Genomic DNA, 19874 nt, shown 5'->3' with positions numbered 1-19874 from the left:
TTTAACTCTTGGTGTCACATATAAATAAATAGTTCTGCATGTTTGTTGAGATTCTTTGCTGGGTGGGTAATTGTTCATGGGACAGAAACCACAGATTTTCTTGGAACCTAAACGATGAAATTTAATCTCTAAATATATGCTCATATAGTATATTGGTTATTGTCAGGCTTACGTTAGCCTTATCAAAGCCTCTCTTCCTGCCCCAATTCTCGTTATCTTCTTTCCAAGAGTTAAATGACCCAAGTTCAGGATGGTAGTGAATATGGAAAGGACAGAGTTTGATCCTCAAATCTACTTTGTTCTGAGAAAAAGAAACATAACTCAGAAAATAAAAGTGTTAGTTATTTGAATTCTCTTTTACTTAGTAGTACCTGTCCTCTCTGCTCCAGAGGCACATTAAAATAGTTGGTTGGAAGGAAGGGAAATGGGAATGGAATATATGGAATAAAGAGAATCTAATTAGTTAATTGAATTATCTTGAATTGTGTTGCAGATTTTTTTTTTTTAAAGATTTATTTGTGCATACAGAACTGGGGTACAGGCCAGAGGCTCAGGGGCGGTGAGAGGCTTCACCAGAGACAGAGTGGGAAGCAGAACAGGCAGATTGACGAAGTACACTGCTGAGGGGAGCAGCGGGCGGGTCAGGAGAGGTCTGCCACGCCATGTGGTCACCTCCAGGGCAGGCGGGAATCGAACTCATGCGGAAGTGGCTTTAGATTCTCAGTGCTGTGCTTTAACCCGCTGCGCCACCAGGGAGGGCCCTGTGTTGCAGATTTTTAAAAAAGATTTATTTATTTATGCTTACAAGAACTGGGGTGTAGGCCAGAGGTACTGGGGTAAGGGTTTACTAGAGTCAGAGTGGGAAGTAGAACAGGCGAACTACTGAAATACATTTCTAAGGGGAGCAGTGGGAGAGACAGGAAAGTCTGCTTTGCTCTGTTGGGGGATTGAACTCATGCTACAATGGCTGGTGATAGCTTGATACTGCCAAGACTTAACCCCTGTGCCACCAGGGAGGCCAAAATTGTGTTATATTGATTTTTACTATAAACAAAGTAGTATTGAACTTCAAGTCTGCTAAAATCTGTATCTTACACTGTATCATGAAAATTATCCAAAATTCATATGAAATTCTTGAGACTAACGATATTGAAGAGACTGACTAGATTCATTGAAGATAGATTACTGTTGTTTCTGTTTTTTTGTTTATCCATCAAAGTAGAATAATTGAATTTTTACCTTAAACAGTGTGTTGGACAATTTGATAAATCTGGAACACTATAAAAGTATTATTGCTATAACTAATGTTTGGAAATGTAATCTAGACATAAGTTTACATGTAAATGATGGTCCTTTTTTTGTATTTATCTTTCTTTCAAAGTAAGAAATAAGTGCTGTGTTGCTGCTTTTAAAATACAGCAAGTATTCTGTGGAATCTGAGATTCACAAAGTTCACTCAGCACTCTGAAGCTAGAGCTTTTGGTTGTGTGTGGATATTCATATGTGAACATATCACATACATACGTAAATACACACATAGTGTTCAGTTTTTTTGAAAAACGGTTTGTTCAAGTAAGCTGATAGGAATTAGTGAAGAAAGCAATTGTCACTATATGGTCTGATACCTAACTCAGGTTCTTTGTATTACTGTATATAATTTTAACTAGTTACAAGGAAGATTCTCTTTAGAAAACTATATTCAGAATAGTCAAGGTGTCATATTTTGTTTTAATTCTTAAAAAAAAAAAAAGGGTTGTTTTCTGGAAGTATGTATGATAACTCACCGTTTTACCCCCTTTTCCCTTTATCTGAGACATTTTGTAATTTCAGGCATGTAGAATGATTGTTGTGCCAGTAAGTATCCACTTAAATATAACAGTATACACATAATAGATTTCAAGACATTGGAGAGATCCATAGAATTGGTTTTAGAAGTCAAACTAATATTAGCCAATTTTCAGTGTTGTCCTTGCAACCTGAAGCTTTTCGTTATAGGGAATATAACTGAAGAGAAATTAGTTGAAAATCTAACATCTTGACTTATTGAATGTGCCAAAAAATTTGAAAAGTTTGTTGTAATTAGGATTTCAAATAGATTAAAATAAATCAATACTCCCTTTTCAGGAGGTGTATATGTGGTTCAATACTTATATATACTCTTTTTCTCTTATTACAACAGAACTGTAAACCTATTCTACATTATTTTCTTCTCTCTGGGTTTTAGTAATAATATAGGATAATATATCTGTTATTTATTTTGCGTGCTGTGACCTGACTCAGGTTTTGTATCCATTCCTTATCTAACTGTACTGTCCAAAAGGGTGGAATAAGCCATTTCACCTGGGCTGGGTGATACTTCTTTCTCTGAAAGTTATGTACAGTTAGGTCAGCCCCACTCAAAGAACATGGACTATGACCAGGGAGGAATATTTCCCCCCAAATCAAAGTGCTTAGACTAGAAAATATGACACATGCATACTGGCCATTATTTTCTGTACAAGAAAAGCCAGCATTGAAGAAATGCATACTTTTGTGATGATAATTTTCCCATTTGAACAAGGGGATATAGTGAGTACCTTGAAAGGTAACAAAACTTAATTTTTAACTTGAAAGATGACAAAGACTGATTTTTTTTAATTATTAAAAACTTAAAATTCCAAAATAAATACAAGCAGTACTAAAAATCATTACTCCTGGGTGTTGCTGTGGGGCTCTCTGGGGTGTGCCTTTTATTCACACTGGATAGCAGGCGGTGTAACCCTGAGCTGTGAGGGTCACAATGGTGGAATTAGTGATGGAGTATAAGCCTTGTGTCTAGCAGTGGCAGTACTTGAAGAATGTTTCCTTTGATTTTTTAAAATTGGCTTAATTTGAACCAGATATTTCATATTACTTTAATCTTTGACTAAAGCAGCAGCTGCTTTACTAAGAATTAGTTACCAGTGGAACATTTATACTACACAGAGGTTCTTGTAGGGCACTGCTTGGTTTTCATGGGGATTTTAATTTTAATTGGTAATAGATAGGTATTTCTTGTGGGAGTGAACATTAAAGGGAGCATTAGTTTGTTTTTCTCAGTGGGCATTTGATGAACCTTAAAAAACTTGGAAGTTAGGGGTGTTAACCCCCATGTAGACAAAAATTCACATAAAACATTGGACGCTTCCTGAACTTAATTAGTAAACTGCTATTGTTTAGAAGTCTTGCTGATAACATTTACAGTTGATTAATATATTTTACATGCTGATATTATATACTCTATATTTATAATAAAATAAATCTTATTAATAAGGAAGATAAAATACACTGACAACATTTTTATAATATTAATAACAAATTTACATTGCCAGTTGTAAGAAAATTTGTTTGTAAGTGGCTCTGCATAGTTCAAACTAGTGGTTTTCAAGGATTTCCTGGAATTTTAATACTGTTAGAATGAAGTAAATTTACATTAACTTAAAAATGGATATAATGTTTTAGAGAAATTTTAGGTTCACAGCAAAATTGAGTGGAAAGTAATGGGTCCATTTACTCCCTCCCTACACATAGACAGCAAATGCTAACTTTTTACTGTAGGATACTTATAGGATTATAAGATCTATTTTACAACTCGGAATATGTCTTTCCCCACTTTCAGACTAGAGAGGGGAAGTGATGGAGAGCCAGAAAACATTCTCTGACTAACCCCGAGAGTGAAAGACTAGGCCCTATTTTATGATCATTTCCAACTGAACATCACTTCTGTGGAAGACTGTGGGAAGACTAGAGATCTAAGGTAACCTGGTCTGGAGCTTCCTGCTACTCTCTGGATGGCAAATTATAGATCAAGTTGACTAGATATTCCAGAAGATTAGTGTGCTAGTGGCCCGACAGTGGCCCTCGCTGGAGCCCCAGTCCTGATGGAGATCTGCTTCCAGCTCTTGTGGTCGAAGGGGGTGGACTGAGCAACAACCTCCAACATTCTCCAACATTTTGTGACTCCATGATTTAATAGGATGTCTAGTAGGAAAGAACACTAGTCCTTCAGTGGCAGCAGTATGAAGTAAAGGGAAAAACTCTGTGGAGACTTGAGATCTGTCCCAGCTTGATCACTAACATGTGGAATGCCTTTTGATAAATCACTTACCTTTCCTGGGTCAGTCTAGATGTCAGTAAAGGAAATGTTGTGAATGGACTTTCCTATTTCCCTGTAAGGGAAGATTGTTTTCTTTTGGAACTGACTTAAAATATATCTGAGTACCATGTGGTATTGTTTATACCAGGGATTAACTACTTTGTAAATAAGTAACTTCAAAGGGAGTGTATTGACATACCATTGATCCCTTTTGAGCAGCGTTTGTGTCTTCATATCAGGAATATTCTTGTAGTTAGTGTATCTGAAGCTGGGAGTCTTTCTCTTGCCTAGTTATGTGCTGAATATATATTAGGCACACCTGGAAGAGACAGGAACTCTGGATGGTATAGTTATTATTTTTTTAAATAATGCAATTGATAGTGCTTTTTAATGATAGCACAAAATTTTAAGCTGTTTATATTTCTTTAAATTGTCTCTGTGACATTTTGTGGGGGTGGAGTGGGGGAGGGAAGTGCATGGGACTATGGTGATGCACACGGGTGACTCTGGGGAAAAAATGTACAAAATGATGTAAAAATAAACTATTATATTATAAAAAAAGTTGTCTCTGTGCAGTTTAATTAGTAGGGGAATAAAGGGAAAAGCCAGTTTCCCTTCTTACAGTGCAGTATTTTCTGTTTAATATTATGCAAATTGTTAATAACAATTTCCTTTCTTATCAAGTGAATTTGGATTAAATTGTGTATTGTAAGCCACTGCTAGTGTGAAAGCAGCCAAGGGAAAAAGTGGTCCTGAGGTTCCTCTGGCAGGTTTTTCACCTTCACTGAAGGTACAGGCCAATCTTTAACTCTAGATCAGAGTTTACATGGACTAGCTCAGGTAATTACAAAAGCAGAGTATCCCACAGGGCTGGGATTATTTTAACCTTTTATTTTCCTGCTCACTACTGAGTAGCTTGATAAGCTAATGAATCTTCCCAAAGTACTTGGGGATTCCCTGTGGATGTTTCTGATGTAGCTACTGGCAAGCATGTTTTTTACACCTTTTCTGGAAGTGAAACTCCTGCTTTAAATGTGCAGTGTCCCCTTCCATAGAAGGTCAAATGCATATTTATATGGTTCATGGGAGTATAAGAGAGACATTCACTGCCTCCCTGCCAAGCTGTCTGACTGGACTAATGCTTACTAATTTTCTACCTCTACTTACGGGAACCACAGAAATTCGTGGTTCACCATGGTCCCTGAAAAACAACAGTCTTATGACAGATGCCCATTATAGTAAAATACCCATATTATCAAATCAGCTAATGTACATCCAAGTTGGTAGAAGTAAAAAGTGGAAATATATGATAGAAACATCTAAATTAAAGCAATTTACAGTGAACTACCATTTGAGAAAGTAATTGCTGATATAACATCCCAATACTCTCGAGTATATTCACACAATGTTACTTCATCAAACAAATACCTACCACTTAATTTAATGAGATTACTATATTTCTTGACCATTTATGATACATTTCTCGCTCTCTTTTTTATGTGACTTCTGTGTGTCTCTTCTGATTGCCCACCAAGGTCATCAGCTTCTAGAAAGCACCAACTCATTTTTTAAAAAAGATTTATTTTATTTATTTATGCATACAGAGCCTGGTGTACAGGCCAGAGGTGTAGGAGTGATGAGACAGAGTGGGAAGCAGAACAGGCAGATCAATGCAGCACACTGTTGAGGGGAGCAGTTGGCGAGACAGGAGAGGTCTGCCATGCCATGTGGGTCACCTCCCTGCTAGGGGATTGTACTTGAGCAGCTGCAGCTGGCTTCACAGTGCTGTGCTTTAACCTGTTGCACCACCGGGGGGAGCCCAAGAAAGCACCAACTCATAATAACCTTTTGCAGTGATAATGTATACTTATGTTATTAATCTTTTCTCAAACAGTAAAGTAATATTTAATTTCCATCTCTGTTCTGTTGGCATATAGATAGGTGTAGCTGGCTGTTGCCTTTTCTTTTTTCTCACCCCTGGAGGACAGTAATTGAATACCTCATTAGTGAATACAGTAGGCTTTATAATAAAAGGATGCCATCATATTCTCTTTACAAACATAGCTTTTCTCCATAGCTTCAAAACCTGACTCTCCATGTTTTCACATGTAGATTTAAAAAAAAAAGCATAAGTAGGTAGTTTTTTTTTTTTAAAGCATTTTTAATGGTTGATCAATATTGGGTACAGAAGATGAAGGGAGATTGCCAAATCTTTCATTTTCCTGTTAAAAAGTCATTGTTACTAGAAAGAATCCTGCAGTTTTTGATCTTAGTCTGCTACTGTTTTCTAACACCCTCTTGGGAAGTCCATCAGATGGACAGAGCTGTAATTACTTACTAGTGACTTTGGTTTATTGTTAGATATCTAGGGAAATCTTATGACTTATTTTGCCCTTATTACTCTGTTTAGGTTTGTAAACCAAAAGGCTCTGAGGAAATGCAGGAGTTGGGGTAGGAAGTTGACAGAGTTACTTTAGATTTGCATTTTTAAAAGAGATTTCCATTCCTAGTGTAGCTGACATTTACAGTTTCTGTTGAAGATTGTTGCCTAGCCAAAGATATTTGTGAGATAGTTTAAGCTTCAAATATAGACAGGTGGGGTATATGACTTTTAACACAAGTGTTATCTTAAATATGTAATATCAAGGTATTTGTCTTAGTCTATGCAGAGATACTTTATTTCAGCAAATAGTTAATTAAGCTGGAGCTCAGACTACAAGGTCCTCATTTCTAGGAAAAATATCTTTTGGCCTGTGGTCCACCACAGTGATCTGAGGTATGGAATTCATTGGCCAAAATTGCATAACAGCTAGTATGCATTTTCAGTACTTTTTTTATTATGGAAAGTGATTGGTGCCACTTTTGCAATTAAATGAATATAAAGTACTTGGGTAGATTAGGGGACATTATGCAGACACAGGATAGGGAGACTATCGGTAAGAATTTGGAGCTTGCACTTAAGTTTATTTATAAATGACATTGTTTCATTTATACACATGTGAATGAGAAAGGAAATAGTTGTATTCATGTAAAAGAGTAGTGGTTTTAAAACAGAAAAACAATCTTTTGAGAAAACCTACATTGTAAAATGGAATACATACGGTTGGTAAAATGGAGGAAGCCAGTGGAAGATTTAGTGAGTGAGTGGATGGGCTGTTAGTTTGTGACCTGGACTTGTTTTGTCTCTCAGAGGTCAGGCTGACTCTTAATTTAGAAACGCAGCCTCTTTCAAAGCATAAACATCATTGAACATAATTTAAATTTTGATTTCTCAGATTCTCCATTTGTGTATTTCAGGTGTAAAAGTCATGAGTGCTCTATTTTCAGGAGGATGAGGGAAAAAAAAATCGATTTCCATTTCATTGTTGTTTCATGTTCCATAAACGGAGCAGCATCTGTACCATGCATTGTACTAAGCCCCACATTTTTTTTTCCATTTAAATGTAATTGTTCTTCAGCAAATAATTGCAGTCCAGAATGGCTTTTATTGAGCTTGATTGAATTAAGGTTATGTATGAAAATGAGTTAGTTAAAGCTTAATCTATTACCCAGAGAATTGATGAAAACATCAGAAAAGCAGTCATTCATGGGGATTAAATATATTCTTCTTGCAAGTGGGCAACCTGGTTGCCTTGGAGCCCCTTCTGCACTGAGTAGGGAGTAGTGACATCAGGGCGTGAAACAAACAGTGTTGGCATAAAAGGGGATTTTACCATGATGTGCTTCTGAATGTTATACTGGACATTAACACTAATTGGGAGTCTGCCTCATTATAAGAAGTGGCAGCTCACCTTTTTTTAGTATAATAAGCTTTGAAAAGCGTAGCACTCCAAGGAGCAGTGTATGAACTATGCCACAAAGCCTGTTGCTTTGAGATCTTTCAGTGGTTGCTTAGATGAGATCTTTAAGATAGGGTTTCCACTTGCCATGTCAGACGCCCAATTTGTGGTAAGAGGCAAATAATAGTTATTTAATACATAGCTGTCCACCTGCCATGGTGAGATTTCTCAGAGGGAATCCTGAGCTGTTCCAGGTCAGTCTGGTTAAGTGGGCATCCTGTGAGGTACTGGTACTGCAGAGGTACTGGAATAGGGAAAGGAAACGGGTTCTTAATGAGGTAGAGACAGCTAAATCATGAGGAAGCCAGGAATTCTAAGCCTGTGTGGGTGTGAGAGTGATAGGGAGCCAAAGTGAAACTTGGAGGGCAAAGACAGCCATGGGAATCTGAGGTGAAAATGTGTCTTGGCTTTGGTCTAAGGGCACATGCAATTTGGCATTCTGCAAGGATGTGTTTTTGCTTTGGACCTTTCCTCCTGCTTATCCATGTGCCTTGTGGCACCTCACATAGCCATCCATTTCCAGCCACTCAAAAGACTTGAAGTTCTTGCAACCTTATTTCTGAAGAGCTTATGCTGAAACTGCTTTCTGGAAGCAACTCATGGGGGCATTTGTCCAGATAAAATGTGGAGTCTCTAGGCTTGGGTATCAGAGAACTCAAAGGGGATCTGTCTCAGATAGGATTTTAGACTCAAAATTGACCTCTGCTTTGTGGCAGATCCCCTGGCTTCCCTCTATCCTAGTTTGTCAAACAAACACATTTTTTTTTTGTCCTAAGAGTTTTAAAACCCGTATTATAGCATAGCCCATCTCCTGCCTCTCCCTCTACCATTTTATTCATAGTTCAGAGGTGATTATTGAACAGTAATAAAAGTAAGGTGTGATTATGATCCATTCTGTTGTGTATTTGATTCTAGAAACACACCTATAAGAGTTCTTGAAGGTCAGTGGGTATATTTTTCATCTCAAAAAAGAAATTCTGTATAGAGCATATATTAGCAGATAGTTGTGTTCACTTCTTTAACTACAAAGTAAATAATCTTTAAGCCAAAATAAGAACAAATTCATCCTGTGGAAATTAATGCTGGTACCCCCCCCTTTCCCAATTTTGGTAATACAAATTAAACTTACATTTTTAGATTATTCCAGTTTATGTGACAATTATTTTATAGTTATTTCATAATTTTTACTCATTTATTTTACAGTATTTATTTTAATGGTGCTTTATTACTTTCATTTATAGACTTACATGAAGAAAAAGTTCATGAATAAATAGGATATAATGTTTGTGATTTTCTTAAAACAGCATTTTAAGTAATACTAGTTTCTTATATTTATGATAGTTAAGAATAGACTTTTATACCATTTATTTTGTCAGTTTTTGAAATTGTATGCTTCCTTAGTAAAAACATAGGCATTTGAAAGTATTTGAATGTATTCTTTATGCTTCGAAGAGCTGGATTTGTTCCTTTATCATTACCCTTGTTTAAAAAAAATACGGATGAGTAAGTAGCATGTTCTGAGGAGCCTCAAGAGACCATTTAGTATTTTATTCATTCTTTCTGGCTTTGTTTTCTTCTGTAGGACGGGGTAACAACTGAATGATCTAAGTATGGTATTACTTAGATGAATCATTATACATTTTTGATATTTAATGTGTAAGAGCTCATTTTCCCTCTGATTAGGGAAAAAAAAAAACTTAGCCAGGCCGTAAAATAACTAATAGTATAGACAAAGCAGTAAGCCAGTAAGTGATAGCTGATTTCTATCTAGAGTCTAGAGTATGTGTGATAGTCTGCTGATCATAAAGAAATATGTCATAATCTACTGCAGGCAGGGAGGACAGGAAACTGTTCTCAGCTGAGTGTGAATTTTCTATTAGTACTGAACATCCTAGAAATTAAATGAATGTCTCTCTCAAAAACTGACACAATTTAGGTGTATGCATTTTTGTAGTGTAATTAATGCAAAATGTTCCATTTAATTTGTGTGTACACATTTTTGCTAAAAAGATGAGAAGTGGTTGCCATTAATTCTTTGTAATTTAATCTCAGAATTCCCACAGAGTAATTTTAGTAACTGTCCTTTTGTTAAAATCAACCATAAACATTCTAGGACCTGTTCTTCAAGTAGTGTAAGCACAGGAGTGTTTAATAATTTGCCTTATTTTGATTGACTATTAATTTTTTTGGAGATTATTTTCCTAGACTATCAATTTTATTTGAATGGACTCTAGTTTACTACTTTAACCACTCTGCTATGGGTCTTTCATAGAATCCTGCTGCATCACAGAAGCTGGAAGTTCTGATGTTCTATTGAGCTCACAATGGAAAGTCTTGACTTGACCGGTAAGAGGAGCACTATATCTTACTTACTCACCTGGAAACAGTGAAGCAGTCAAGAGCTATGTGCTAGTAGAGCTGGTCTCAACTTTTTCTATCAGATGGATTTAACTTCCATGTTGATCACGGAATTTTGATAATTGAGTATTTTTTCTTGTCAATTTTATTTTTTTAAAAGTGACATTTTCATCTCCAACATCAAGTAAGTCAAAGTTTCCTTTAAAGTCATAATTTAAAAAAATACTCAATAATCTGATTTACCCTTCACAGTGATGGACTGTTTGTAAAATATCAGCCCTAAATCCTGACTATGTAGAGGTTATTATGTACCTAAATAAATATTAATATTAAACTGGCCTACTCTCCAAAAGATTTTTTTTTGTATGGCCTTTCTCCTTAATTGAAAAATGAATCAGTATCAAATCATTATGGCATTTTTCTTTAACCTATTTAAAGCAATAGAGGCATTTGTAATGTATTGCATCATGAAATCTTTGACTATGAAAATCACTTAATGAGGAAAAAGTTGAGATTTAAAAACATATATGTGACAAATTATAGCAGACTATATATTAAGGATACTGTAACTTGCTCTCTTACAAGTTATTTTCTAAACTTTTTTTAGGATTTTTTTTTTTTAATGGTTAAAGTATGGCAGTGATACTTTAGGTTAATTTTTAGTAATGGTTGCTTAAATGCATGTTTCCTCCATAGGAATAAAATGTGTTTCTTCCATGAGAATAAAATGTTTGATGGTTTTACTGATGTATAAATGAAACGGTGTATTGTAATACAGAGTAAATACTATTTTATCTTTTTAATATATTTTAAAGATTTGTTTTATTTATGCATATAAGAGCAGAGGTAGATATGGGGTGTGAGATGATTCACCAGAGACAGAGTGGGGAACAAAACAGGTGGACATACACTGCTTTACAGGAGCAGCGGGAGAGACAGTAGAGGTCTGCTGTGCCATGTGGGGTCAGCTCCCTGGCCAGGGATTGAACTCCTGCTACAGTGGCTGGTGGTAGCTTCATAGTGCTGAGACTTAACCTCTTGCACCACCGGAGGGGCGTAGTAAATACTGCTTTGTAGCAGTTTTTTGGTACCTGAACTATTTTTCTCACTAAAATTAATCTTAAATCTTTGCTGTTTTTAATTATTTTTGTTATGTTCTGAATTTTCTAAATATGGATACATATGTAGAATATAAAATAGGACACCTTACTTGGCCTGTTCAGAAAACCAAATTGTTAATCAGCATTTATATGTCAGTTTTGACTAAGTGGCCATTATGATTTGTGAATGTTAGATTACTGCATAAAAATATTCATTCTAAACAAATTGATGGGACTTTTTAAGTTGCTATAAAATTGAAGAAAACTTAGTTGATTTTGGCAAAGACTATATACTTTTAGATTATAGTTATGTTCATCTTAAATATAATATAAATTAAGAAACAGAAAACATACCATACAAAAGTGGAAGTCATTTCAGGAATACACCCTCGAAATTATTACTTGAAAAAAAGTCTAATAAACCTAGAAAAATGCTATATTAGTCAGTTTAGACAATGTTATGTTTCATTTTCTAGAGTCTCCAAGTCTTAGTTATTTATTAGCAGTAAATGTTTGTGTCTCACGTTCATGTTCTTGGTAATCTACTGCCGCTCTGCTACCTGCCTTATTTGTTCCTGGGCCAAAATCGAAGGAGCAACCTCTCTGGGATGCTGAAGTCTTAAGGGAGAAGGAGAAAGGAGAGAGGGTGGATCCTCTGCTCTTTTAACTACTTCTTGGCAGTGGCCCATGTTACTGCCTCTCATGTTTCATTGACCAAAGCCTGTCACATGGCCAACAATTGTGTCATGTAGTAGGAGTAGGTGGGAGGAAGGGGGAGGGCAGGAAGTGTGGCACAGTGTAGATGTTAACTACAGTATCGGTACTGTCCCATCTATGGCTCTTTTAGAGAGAGAGTGCATCTAGTGTATTAGAGCGTCTAAGACTTCCTGTGGTAAATGAATGAAAAATTTGATCATTAAGTCATTTTGTTGCTTTTTTTGAACATAGTGAGCTATGATCATTCTGTGACACATTTTAGTGTGAATACATTTAAATAGTTTCCTGATATTTACCTATTTTTTAAAATTTATTTTTATGTCTATTTTTAAAAAAGGTTTCATTATATTTTAAGCAGAACTTTTTTCACTGTATAGTGAGGGTTTCTGATATATAATAAGCTTATAGTTTTGTTTTATGAGCTGTTTTTAAATAAATGAAAATTACTGCAGAATGGACTGTGCAGTTTGCATATGGAGTTAGTGACAGGAAATAATGCTATTCATAGTAATTTCTTACCTAACTGTAATAGGTTTTAGAACGTTGATGAATAATATCTAATTTGATAGAGGAATAAAATGAGAAAATGGGTACTTGCTTTTTCCAGTAGTAACATAATTTTACCAGATAATGGTATCCAAATGCCTCTACTTAAGATCAATTTCAAGAATCATTCTAGAGAGAAAGAATGCAGCCATTGTGGAGAGGTTAACAATTGTATCCCTGAAGTTTTTTAAGGTACTTCACCTGAGGTCATGTTCACTATACAGTGACATTGCATTGTTATTTTCTAAGCTGTCTAGAAAAGTGCTAGGCACATAGATCTCAGCCAGTATTGATTTGATTGACCCCACAGATACTATAAAGCATTGTTACCAAATTTGTGTGGGTTGGGAAAATATCAAACCTTTTGTTTGATATTTTATAATTCTTTAATATTTTGATAAAAGACCATCTTAGACTTCTGTGGATTCAGAGAAATTTAGGCATTTTTTAATTGAAAAGTTCAGGTGATTATTATCTCTTTAAATTTTATTTTTTTCTCAATATGGGATCATGATCTCTGCCTTGCAGGTTTGTGATAATTGAATGAGATAATTATATCAAGTACCCAATACAGTGTCCAGGACATAGGAAATACTCAAGAAATCTTAGTTGAAAAAAGATATGATCAAGAGTTAAATGAATCTTGAATGGGTTATAAAATACCTCTAATAGACATCTGAACAGCGTATGTGTGCGAAATGTGTTTGTGTATTTACATATAAATACACATACCATCCTTACCCAAGGATTTTAAAAAAATTTGTTCTTAATGCATAAGAACTTACATATTTTTTCTGTCCTACTGAAATCGAGGATGGCTTTATTGTTAGCACTGAAAGAAAGGGTGAATTCTGTAGAAATATTAGCCACTCTGTGATCCATTAATTCACTTCTTGCCCCTGAGAATGTAAAGTGCTAAGGAGAGAGTGATAGCCAAATGTGACTTTTACTCTAGATATTAATGTGTTAACTTTAAAGAAAGTTGGTTTTATATAATCTTGGATATAAGAGGAAATAGTGCCATAGGAATGTTTTTTTTCTTATGTGTAGCAAATGCCGTTTGCTTTCAGAAGAATCAACACTTTCCTGTCAAAATGTTTGCTATTATCTGTTTTTGAAAAAAAGATTTATTAATTTATGCCTACAAAAACTGGGGTGTAGACCAGAGGTTAGGGGATGAGAGGGTTCATTGGAGAGAGAGTTGGGAACAGAGCAAGCAGATCTACTGAAACACACTGCTGATGGGGGTCGGGGGCAGGGGATGAGACAGGAGAGGTCTGCTTGTGTCATGTGGGTCAGCTCCCTGGCCAAGGATCAAACTCAAGCCTTAGTGACTGTGTCCATAGCTTGATAGTGCTGAGACTTAACCTCTGTGCCACCAGGGAGGCCCCTGTTACTATCTTCTGAGGATTTGGTATATAGACTGGGTTTAAGACTTCTCCATTGCTTTGACACTTGTATTCCCAGAATCAGCTACTAGATACTGATATCTTCATGAGCTTTATGCTCTTTCTAAAATCACAGTTTTGTTTGATTTATTTAAAAAAGTGTATAAAATAATTCTTTGTATGATTTATTCTTTGAACTGTACCATGCTTGTTTCCTTGTAAGTGGATCATCTTTGTAACTATCAGTTACATTTGGCTGGATTATCAATCCTGTAAAATTATTTCAAAAATCCATTCTCTTTATCTTTAGTTATTCTGCAGTTTTCTTGGGCTGCCATAATCAAGTACCACAAATTGGGTGTCCTTCAAAAGATACCATTTCTCACAGTTCTGGAGGTTATATGTCCATTACCAAGGTGCCAGATAATTCTGTTTCTGGTGAGAATTCTAGTTTGTGGATAGTCACCTTCTCACTGTGTACTTAACATGACCTTTCCTGCACCCCTTGTTTGTGTGTGTGTGAAGTGAGTAAGCTCTTTTTTCACCATTTCATTGGGATGTGTCATGATTCTTTAGGATCTTACTTAACTGTTATCTGTCTCCAAATACAATCACTTTGGGGTCTGGAGCCCTCAAAATAGTTATTTGAGGGCAACTAATTCAGTCTATAGGAGAAGGTGATTATTATCTTGTTTCAAAGACTGGAGTGGAAGTTTAAAAAAAAATGCTTGCCATGTACTTTAATATATAAATGAGAAAACTTGATTTATAGTCATCTAAAATTCTAAAAATATCTTTGAATCTTTGAGGTACGAGACATTTGAAATTACTGAATTCATTTCTTTCATTTTGAAGTCACTATGCATGAAAATGATTTTCTTACAAGTGAAAGAATCAAATCTAAGAACCTGAAAATCAGAGTGATTTGTATAATGGAGGAATTAGAGCTTGGTAAAAATTTATTTCCTTGTGTATTTGTTGTTATCTAGGAATAAAATGTATTTGAAAATTAGGTTTGGGGAATTAGGTGTTACTCCTTTGGGTTATATCAGTTTCTGCTTACTATAATTTATCTAGCCAGTTTACACTTTTCAAGGCAATACTCTTTTTTTTAAAAAAAAAATAATATAACAGTTTATTTTTACATCATTTTGTACATTTTTTTCCATCTCATTTGTAGTCCCCGTGGGTTTCCCATCACCGAGTCACCCGTGTGCCATCACCATAGCCCTGTGTACTTCCACCCACCACCCCTGTTTTTGAGCCCATTTCCCACTCCATCCCCACAAAATGTCTCAGGTATATGGCTGTTCATTATTCTTGTTATTTTTTCGCCCGGTCCATTATACTTTTGCTATGAGCGAAACCATCCGGTATTTTTTTTTTTCTTTCTGGCTTATCTCACTATGCATGATCTTTTCCAGCTCCATCCAAGTTGCTGCAAAAGACATGTGTTTCTCTTTTTTGGTTGCTGAGTAATATTCCATTGTATATATGTACCACATCTTTCTAATCCAGTCATCTACTTTTGGCCATTTGGGCTGCTTCCATGTTTTTCCAATTGTAAATAAAACAGCAATAAACATGGGGGTGCAGGTATCTTTTTGAATCAGTTTTTTTGTGTTTTTGGGTAGATATCTGGGAGTGGGATTGCTGGGTCTTAGGGAAGCTCCATGTTAAACAATTTGAGGAACCTCCAAACAGTTTCCATAGTGGTTGTACTAGTTTGCATTCCCACCAGCAGTGCAGGAGAGTTCCTTTTTCTCCACATCCTTGCCAACAATTGTTGTTGCTAGTTGTTTGAAGATGTGCCATTCTCACTGGGGTGAGGTGGTATCTCATTGTGGTTTTAATTTGCATCTCCCTTATTATGAGTGATGTTGAACATTTTTTCATATGCTTGTTGGCATATTTCCTCTTTGGAGAACTGTCTTTTTAGCTCTTCTGCAAGGCAATTTTCTTTGACTTTTTGAAACAATTTTAACTCTTCTATTAACTTTTGAAAAAAGTTGTCCTAAAAAAAAACTATAGGAAAAACTATTCAAACAGAAAAATGACAATTATTTAAGATGTTGGTAAACAGAAGAAAAAACTTGTATATTTGAAATAATATCAGCAGAAAGCTGGTTCTAAATTTGTTAATATCTACCTGTTAAGCTTTCCCTCTCTCCTTTTTAAAAGTAATCCTTTTTCCCCATTCTGTCTCTTTTTCCTTCATTAATATCAGCTCTTAACTAATAGATGTTTGGATATCTCAAGTAATAGTCTAGAAACAACTCAATGAATGCATAGTATTTTCTATTCTTAAACTAGTAAACTTCTTAACTTGGTAAGTCAGTTGCTAGGTGTTTGGGATTAGTAATGGGTAAACAGTGCAGTCACCTAATACTGAATTAGGCTCAGCTTAACTTTATGAGTTTAACTCTGGACAATTAGGAAAAAGCATGTATGTGTTTTGTGTCACTAGAAGACTTCTAGTTCCTGGTGTTTTGATATATAGAGAGGAAAGGAAACTTTGAAATTTGAATACTTTTGTGTAAAAATAATTTTAAATTGATGTAAAACTTGCAATGTCATTTAGATGTTTATAGACTCAAGGTAAGAATGGGAGCTGTGATCAGATCTTATGGATGTCACTGATTGGTTAAAATGTATTTTAACTCTTCTATTAACTTTTGAAAGAAGTTGCCCTAAAAAAACTATTTACAGGATTACTGAAACTCAGAGGCTTTCTATACGGATGGATTTTATCAGTGTATTTATTCTTATCAGTAGCAGTAATTTACTAATTCTGAAATTCACTAGTTACTTCACAATACAAATATATTCAGGTATGGCTGTATGCACAAACCTTAATATTGCTCAGAAATGCATATACATTATTTTTGATTTAACCTTATTATAGAGGTATTTCCCCAGAAAAATAAATGGATCTAACTGGGCAAAATTTCTTACAAAATTTCTCTTAGAATTTCTTATATTTTTGGTATAAAATATGTGCTGCATTTCCTAGTACTTTGTGTGTGTTTGCATGTGTATGTAAATGTATGTATGCTTTTTTTTCTTATATAACCTTGTCAGGAAATGAAAGGGTTAAGTTTACACTAGAGCGTCTGTTTTCTTCTTTTTATTCCCAAAACCTAGAAACAGTGACTGACATAAGGAAGTTGCTCAGGTAATATTTGATGAACTGGTATTACAGGAGTTCTTATTTCATTAATCCTTTATCCCATTGAACCTGGTGTTAATAGCACCTCCTGGTTTGCCTGGAGATAATTAATTTTTCCCAGACCTAGTTTAGGTAGATGTGCTTCAAAAGTAAAGATCTCTCTGGTGCCTTTAAGTTTGCAGTTAGTCTGATAATCAAGAAATGTTAGTGATTTAAGTACTTAAAATTAGCAGCAAAAGATTTCTGGGTAGCTGTTACCTCATTTGTAATGTACATTGAGTCAGCAAAGGTTTGTTAAGACTTGTAAACTTTCTGTCAAGTGCTTTTCTAACACTTAGCCACCATGTGTGGAGTATGTGTGAAAGTTGCGAGATTTAAGGTCAGTAGATTTAAATTGGTTCATGCTGGGCTGTAAGAGATGGTATTCAGTTTTTGGATTAAGTTAATAACCGCCTGAAAGGTTGATGGTTAGTTGTCTTTTAGCTCTTTTATTCTGAGTAGTGGGTGGGTATTTTAAAGATATATTTGTATTCAAATTAATCTATGAATCTGATAAATCAGAATAATGAATTTTGGGTTTATATTGACTATATTATCTGCTTAGTTTAATTTGTAGTTCTGTCTGCCATGGTTAATATTACTAGTCTTTAAAAGCAGATGAATTAATTATAATATATTTCATTGTTCCTTACCATTTACTATTAGGCCATTTATTACTAATGTCATCATGTCAGAATTACTACACTTAAGGTACTGTTTTGAAGTACTATAAACATTACGATAGGCACTTAAGAGTGCACAGGTTTCTTGAGAGAGCAGTGCAGATGGGGGAGTAACTGGCTTCTGAACAAGGCTTATATAGTTAATGAAACAACCTATCATTTATGTGATAAATACTGTTCTAAGCATTAAGAATTGCCACATCAGAGACTGTGAAGCCTACAAAATACGAGGCGTATCTATATGTAGAGTAGTATATAGGCCCGTCCATTAATCCAGCACTACCTGGAAATCTGGGAGGGCTGTCAAAGGAGTTTTTGAATTCCTAAAATGATTTCAACACTTTTAAGGTTAGCAAGAGTTATATTGTAAAAGAGACAGCAAAGTGTAGTTTGGAAATAGTAACCATGGTCAACCCCTCCCCTCTTTTAAATGCCACGCCTCTTGCTATAGCAATCTTTTTGTCCTGTTGTCTGATAAAGCACACAGCAATTCATTTGGTAAAGTGAGCACTTAAATGTATGATAAAGTTTTCAGGTTTGAAAGTTTAGTTGTTTCTATTAAAATGATTGGTGTGTCCTTTCTTTATTATTCACTGACAGGTTCATTTTTCAGAGGACATAAAATAAATCTTTCTAATAAGACTTATATTTTACTGAAGGTAAAGGTGTCGCAGTTACATCTCTTTTTATGAGTTTTTGCTTATCAAAATTATAGATTTTTTCTGGTTATTTCTTTCATAGTAAAATATTTCATGTGAAAACATTGAACTTTCACTTCCTATTGCTTATAAATATTCTTATTCTTGCCTCAAGATTGTCAACTGCTTAACACTCTTGCTTTTGGAGCTTAATATGAATAGGCAGATACTTAGAGATTTCCTTATAGAAGACAAATGTAAATGGTTCACTTTTTGTTTTTGTTCACATTGTTTATTAAGGTAAAGGAAGTTTAACATCTTGCTTCTGCTTTGGAGGCTATAGGTTTAAACCTGTACAAATGTATACTTTCATACCCTTCTTCATCAACTGTGTCCTAGTAATCATCTTCCACTGCGTTCCTTCTCTGCTCCCATCAGTTTTTGCAGTCAGATGCTTTTATTGGTTTTGTTTTTACTGACCCTTTGTTATGTTTTTCTATATTCCACATATAAGTGAGATCATTTGGTATTTGTCTTTCTCCTCCTAACCTATTTCCAATAACTTCCTCTATGGTTCTATGCATGTTGTCACAAATAACAAGAGTCCATCCTATTTTTATAGCTGAGTATTCACATTTTTCTGATCCACTGTTTTGTCATTGGACACAGCCTGTTTCCAGTACTTAGCTATTGTAAGTAGGATTCCAGTGAACATAGCCCTTCAAACTAGTGTTTTTGTATTGTTGGATAGATACCTAGTGTGGAAATACTGGGTCATAAGATAGATCCATTTTTAATATTTTGAGACACTTCCATACTGCCATACTGTTTTCTGTAGGGGTTTGGATTAATTTACATTCTCACCAACAATGTATGAGAGTTCTTTTCTCTCTACAGCCTAGCCAACATTTGTTTTTTTTTGTTTTTTTTGTTTTGGTTCTTTTTTCGGGTGTAAGATGGTATCTTAACTGTGGTTTTTTGATTTGCATTTCCCTGATGATAAGTGATGGTGAGCATTTTTTTATGTGCCTGTTGGCCATCCGTCTTCTTTAGAAAAAGTGTCTACTTAGCTGTTTTGCCCATTTTTTGATTGGGTTAGTTGCTTTTTTTTGAGTTGAATAAGTTTTTTATAATTTAGGTTGTTAACCCTTTGATGTGTTAATGTATATTTTCGCCCTTTTTTTTTTTTACTGATGATTTCTTTCTTTGAGCAAAAGCCTTTTAGTTTGATGTAATCTCATTTGTTTATATTTGCTTTTGCTTCTCTTGCCATTGGAGTTTAA

The 19874-nt window shown here is 35.0% G+C and overlaps 1 protein-coding gene across 5 annotated transcripts in view; it reads left to right on the top strand.

Annotated features, from left to right (window-relative positions):
* The window catches only part of BBX (bobby sox homolog (Drosophila)), a 258107-nt gene that overhangs the window by 95748 nt on the left and 142485 nt on the right, over positions 1-19874 (top strand). For all 5 annotated transcript variants that reach the window (XM_004675232.2, XM_012732817.1, XM_012732804.1 and 2 more), the window contains exon 3: positions 10226-10299. The gene's annotated coding sequence lies outside the window, so the exon portion shown is untranslated. The remainder of the gene's footprint in view (positions 1-10225; positions 10300-19874) is intronic.

Source organism: Condylura cristata, unplaced genomic scaffold (genome assembly GCF_000260355.1).
Source record: "Condylura cristata isolate star-nosed mole 26May11 unplaced genomic scaffold, ConCri1.0 scaffold00003, whole genome shotgun sequence".
Lineage (NCBI taxonomy): Eukaryota > Metazoa > Chordata > Mammalia > Eulipotyphla > Talpidae > Condylura > Condylura cristata.
Note: the sequence above shows the minus strand (reverse complement) of the source record. Positions and strands in the feature narration are given on the sequence as shown.